The 6,051-nt window shown below is 38.7% G+C and overlaps 1 pseudogene; it reads left to right on the forward strand.

Moving 5' to 3' along the window:
- The first annotated feature begins 3,863 nt into the window (after nt 1-3,863).
- Zc3h15-ps3 (zinc finger CCCH-type containing 15, pseudogene 3) lies at nt 3,864-5,813 on the forward strand (annotated as a pseudogene).
- Nucleotides 5,814-6,051: the final 238 nt, after the last annotated feature.

Genomic DNA, 6,051 nt, shown 5'->3' on the forward strand with positions numbered 1-6,051 from the left:
CACCCAGGTCCCTCCCACCCCTCTTCTCGATTGTTTTCTTCTCCCTCTCAAGTGGCATTGAGGCATCCTCACACTACAGAGCAATAGTGATAAAAAAAAAACTGCATGGTATTACTACAGAGACAGACAAATTGATCAATTGAATAGAATTAAAGACCCAGAAATAAAACCACACACTCATGCACACTTGATCTTTGACAAAGAAGCCAAAAATATACAGTTGGAGAAAGAAAACATCTCCAATAACTGGTGGTGGTCCAACTGGATGTCTGTATGCAGGAAAATGAAAATAGATCCATCCATGTTTGTCACCTCGCACAAAGTTCAAGTCCAAGTTAATCAAGGACCTCAACATAAAACCAGATACATTGAATCTAAGAGAAGAGCATGTGGGAAAGAGCCTTGAACAGGGGCATAGGGGGAAATTTCCTAAACAGAACTCTAATGGCTCATGCTTTAAGAACAAGAATTGATAAATGGGAGCTCATGAAACTAGAAAGCTTCTGTAAGGCAAGGACATAGCCAATAGGACAAATAAGCAACCTATGGATTGGGAAAAAAATCGTCACTAACCCCACATCTGAGAGAGGACTAATATTCAAAATATATAAAGAACTCAAGAGGCTAACCACCCAGAAACCAAACAACCCAATCAAAATATGGAGTATAGAATTAAATAGAGAATTCACAACAGAAGAATCTGGAATAGCTGAGAAGCATTTAAAGAATAGTTTTTAGTATCAGGGAAATGCAAATCAAAATGACCCTGAGATTCTACCTTAGATCAATCAGAATGGCTAAGATCAAAATCTCAGGTGACAGCACATGCTGGCAAAGATGTGAAGAAAGAGAAACACTCCTGCACTGATGGTGGGATTGCAAACTGGTACAACCACTCAATCTGGAATTTCCTCAGAAAATTGGAAATAGATCTACCTGAAGACATAGTCATACCACTCTTGGGCATATACCCAAAAGATGGTCCACCATGTAACAGGGGTACATGTTTCACTATGTTCTTTTAATCATTTTAAAAATGTGTATGCTCTTGTTTCTCCAAATGGTGGTAGAAGGACATATGGGTGTTTTATTACAGGATGAACAGTTTCCATTAAAGGTTATTGGAGAATAAGATGACTCAGTGACTAATTGGCAGAATGCAGAGATAATTAACTGGAAAATGTTTTCTTTCTGAAAAAAATTTAGAAAGCACATATGATTTGCTATAAATATTACAACCAGAAGGTATTTATTAGGCATGGTTCACCACTTCAATCATTTTAAAAGTAGTATTATCAAATGAGCTAAATTGTTTTAAATTACAGTGTGGGATTGTGAAGACAGAACTTAGGTACCACCCACACATCTCATGGTAATTAGCTCTCATTTCCATCACAGAATTTATACATAGACATGAGGACTTCAGGCCAACCCGCTGAAGTAATAGCAAGTTAGAATACCTACACTTTCTGAGTGAAACAATGTGCTTGCAATCGTTTTCAGGATTGATAGGCTCTTCCTTAACCAAAAGAAGAAGCTGGTACATTTTGCTGGCATTTTATGCTCAGGCCAGTGCCCTTTCTTCTTTCTTCCATTGTTTTCCTTCATTTATATCCCAGGTCATAGGTGGTGATCAATGTACAGCAGGCTTTTGGAATGGCTTTGCTAGGGAATCCCGAGAGGTCTGGTTTTGAACTTAACTCCTTGTGAGAGGGTTCATATATGGTTCTGCCAAAATCTAGAGTCCTATAAACAACTTTGGTAGGGTAGATATGTGGCTACCTCTACTTAGGGTTGAGCTGTGGCTAAAATTCCCAGGGTAGCTTTTGTCGTCTCCAACCACTTAAACGTTTTATTTTGCACCTGTGTTTGCTTCCATTTCCCTCTTTCACTGGTCGAGTTGACTTTAGTTGTCCTGGGTTTGTTTACAGATCTGTTTCCACCACAATAATTCCCTCCAGTTATTAAAGTGCCTCTTAAAACCCAGTCTCATGGTTCCCACCACTGGCTTGTCTGCATGTTCTTTAGAGATTGCTTTCTCCTCACTCCTTTCTACCAGTGTCATTATGCATTAGAAAGAAAAAAAATTATGCTTGGCTAGAATTTATGTGGTTTTTTAGAAAGGATTTTGTCATTTGTTTTTTGTTTTTTGTTTTTTGTTTTTTTTTTTTTTGTCTCTAGAACATCTTGTCTGGCAGAATTCCAAAACTGAAAACCACAATCATTATAAAAGAGAGTTGAGGGTGAATAATTCTTTTCTCTGCAATTCAATATGTTCTGGATTGATGCCACATTTATATGGAAGCAATTGGTTATAGTGGATGTTCCTAAAGTGTGTACTTAAAAAACATGTATCTGCAGTACTGTTTTTAGCTTGTCCAAAAAAATATTTCACAATGGCAAAAATGGTTTAAATTTAATTTTCTTCAATATAATACTGTTTGTTATCTGTGATTATTGAGCATTGTAATATGATGAGAATGCTTAGCTTTTAAATTACATTATTTCTAGTTTCATGTGTCTAGAGTCACAGAACTTATGGAATGTATATATTTATATATACATATATTTGTATGTATATATACACACACACACATATATATATAACTTATATATTGAAATGTATATATAATTTATTGAAATAGCTTACAGGTGCTGCAGTATAACGAACCCACAATGGGCAGTATCTAGAAGTTGCTCAGTCCCACAAGGCTGGATATTTCAGCTGGTCTTCTGTAGAAGTAGGTTCCAACAGATGTGCTGGCAAATAAATGCAAGCAGGTGAAGAAGAAAAAAGCCTTTCTTCCATTGTCATTATGTTTGCCTCCAGAAGAAGGTGTGTCCCAGATTAAAGGTGTGTACAGTAACACCTGGACCTAAGCTTTTCTTTACTTGAAAGTTTCTCTGTCCAAGGCTGGCCATGAACTCCAAGGTCTGCTTGCCTCTGTTTTCATTGAAAAGTCTTCTCTATAATAATCATAACCATATTTTTGAGGTTAGGAAGGAGTCTTGTAATTTCTGAGTCTCAACTTCACTTAGAGAATGTTTTCCAGTAGTAATAGAGACAAGAGCAATACAACTCTTATGTACTCCTAATTGGTAAACTATTGGTCATTTTTCTTGATGAATAAAGTAGGTACACAGTTGCTACAGTCAGGATGTATGTGGTAGCTTGAATAAGAATGGTCCTCAAAGACTCATATCTTTGAATGCTTAGTTACTAGGAAGTTGCACCATTTGAAACAGTTAAGAGTTGTGACCTTGTTGGAGGAAGTACGTCACTGGAGGTTTGTGGTTTCAAAAGACTTTTCTGAGGGTGGATTAAGATGTACTTCTTAACTACATGCTTGCCATGCCTGATGTCATGCTTCCTGACATGATAATGGAGTGAAACTGTAAGAAAGCCCCCTACTAAATGATTTCTTTTATAAGTTTAACTTAGCCATGGTGTCTTTCCACAGCTATAGAGCAGTGACTAAAGACATTATTTAATTTATGATTTTTTTATACCCATTTCAAAGGTGATCATTGTCTTAACTTCAGAGATAGATAAAGGCAGCTTTAGAATATAAAGTACAAGTAATCAACTTATTTTCTTGCCAGTGAGTGTAATAGGAGTTCAAAGTCACCCAAACGGTGAGTGGATTTGGTTTTGTTATGAGATAGTAAATCAGTTTTCTCCTTCTGGATTTGCCGTGTGTAGATCTATTAACTGAAAGTTCTATCCCTTGTCTTCTTGCTCCCATGTTTTCCTCTGCTCTTCTAGCCCTTACTGTGTAACTTTTAGGGCTTTTGATTAGGTTGGTTTCATTTAAATAATTAAAAGGCAGGACGCCCCGACAGTAGCCATCTGCGTCGCAGACGGCTCGGCGCCCCCGCCTCCGCAATGCCCCCCAAGAAACAGGCTCAGGCCGGGGGCAGCAAGAAGGCGGAGCAGAAGAAGAAGGAGAAGATCATCGAGGACAAAACTTTTGGACTAAAGAATAAGAAGGGAGCAAAACAACAGAAATTTATTAAGGCTGTCACTCATCAAGTGAAATTTGGACAACAGAATCCTCGTCAGGTAGCACAAAGTGAAGCTGAAAAGAAATTGAAGAAAGATGACAAGAAGAAAGAGCTATAAGAACTAAATGAGTTGTTCAAACCGGTAGTTGCTGCACAAAAAATAAGTAAAGGTGCGGACCCCAAATCTGTGGTGTGCGCATTCTTCAAACAGGGACAGTGTACTAAAGGAGATAAATGTAAGTTCTCTGATGACCTCACTTTGGAGAGAAAATGTGAAAAACGAAGTGTTTACATTGATGCAAGAGATGAAGAACTTGAAAAAGATACCATGGATAACTGGGATGAGAAAAAGCTGGAAGAAGTAGTAAACAAGAAGCACGGTGAGGCGGAAAAGAAAAAACCAAAAACTCAAATAGTGTGCAGACATTTTCTTGAAGCTATTGAAAATAACAAGTATGGCTGGTTTTGGGTGTGTCCTGGAGGTGGGGACAATTGCATGTATCGCCATGCACTTCCTCCTGGGTGTGTGCTAAAGAAAGACAAAAAGAAAGAAGAAAAAGAAGATGAAATATCATTAGAAGATCTAATTGAAAGAGAGCGTTCTGCCCTAGGTCCAAATGTTACCAAAATCACTCTAGAATCTTTTCTTGCATGGAAGAAAAGGAAAAGACAAGAAAAGATTGATAAACTTGAACAAGATATGGAGAGGCGGAAAGCTGACTTCAAAGCAGGGAAAGCGCTGGTGATCAGTGGTCGTGAGGTGTTTGAGTTTCGTCCAGAGCTGGTCAATGATGACGACGAGGAAGCAGACGACACCCGTTACATTCAGGGAACAGGAGGTGATGAGGTTGATGACTCTGTGGGTGTAAATGACATAGATCTAAGCCTCTATGTCCCAAGAGATGTAGAAGAGACAGGGATCACTGTGGCCAGTCTTGAAAGATTCAGCACCTATGCGTCAGATAAGGACGAGAACAAATTAAGTGAAGCTTCTGGAGGTCTGGCTGAAAATGGTGAAAGAAGTGATTTGGATGAGGACAACGGAGGGGGAGGACAGGAAAATGGGTCCATCGATGCTGTTCCTGTTGATGAAAACCTGTTCACTGGTGAAGATCTGGATGAACTAGAAGAAGAATTAAACACACTTGATTTAGAAGAATGACGACAAGGAAGAAAATTAGGTCGGCTCAGTACGATCAACATGAACTGAGATTGACAACGTTAATTGTTTTGCCACCCGGAATCAACAGGATGTTTATTTCCCCGTGATGATTCTGGAGGGACTCTGTCCTCCAAAAGGAATACTCTCCCTGCGTCTTCTCTTCTGACTCTGACTACAGCTCTTAGTAAGTTCAGAGTAGTTGGTGATAAATTAAAAATGCTCATTACAGAAGACGATTGTTGTTGTAACTGTCCACTCATGTAGGAAGTGTAAACGCTTTTCCAGCTTTTGTTTACTTTGGGCATGTGTAATTTCCAGGAACAACAAATTTACACTTAAAATACTTGTGTTTGATGCAGTTTTTAATGAGTGGCTTCCTTTCCTTTGTATTTATGTTTTAGAGACGACCTGAAAAGTGAGCACTGTACTTGATAAAGGAAACTGCATATGCAGGTTCAGTATTGTACGTGGACATGAGAATGGGAAACTGCATATGCAGGTTCAGTATTGTACGTGGACATGAGACTGGGACTTGTTCAATCCAACAGGGTCAGCTACAGCGCCCTGTATGAAAGATGTTTGAAGTTCTCCCCTTTTTGCCAATAAAGTTGTAAATAAAAACCATCATACATCCAAAAAAAAAAAAGGCAGGAAAAATATTGAGTGCAACAGGTAGTAGAGAAGTTTCAAAAACAGAAAACCTGAGTAGACAGAGGCAGCAATTGAAGAAAGCTGATAATGAGTCCTCAAGGGGTTGGGGGGTGGGTTAGGGAGATTCAGAAGCTAAAGCCCATCTTGCCATTCAAGGTTAAGGAGGATCTTCATCCTTTAATTAGGGCTAGTCAGTTGAAGGAAAGATGACTGATTGGCTCACAACTATTGTT

This window comes from Rattus norvegicus, chromosome 13 (assembly GCF_021556685.1).
Source record: "Rattus norvegicus strain SHRSP/BbbUtx chromosome 13, alternate assembly SHRSP_T2T, whole genome shotgun sequence".
NCBI lineage: Eukaryota > Metazoa > Chordata > Mammalia > Rodentia > Muridae > Rattus > Rattus norvegicus.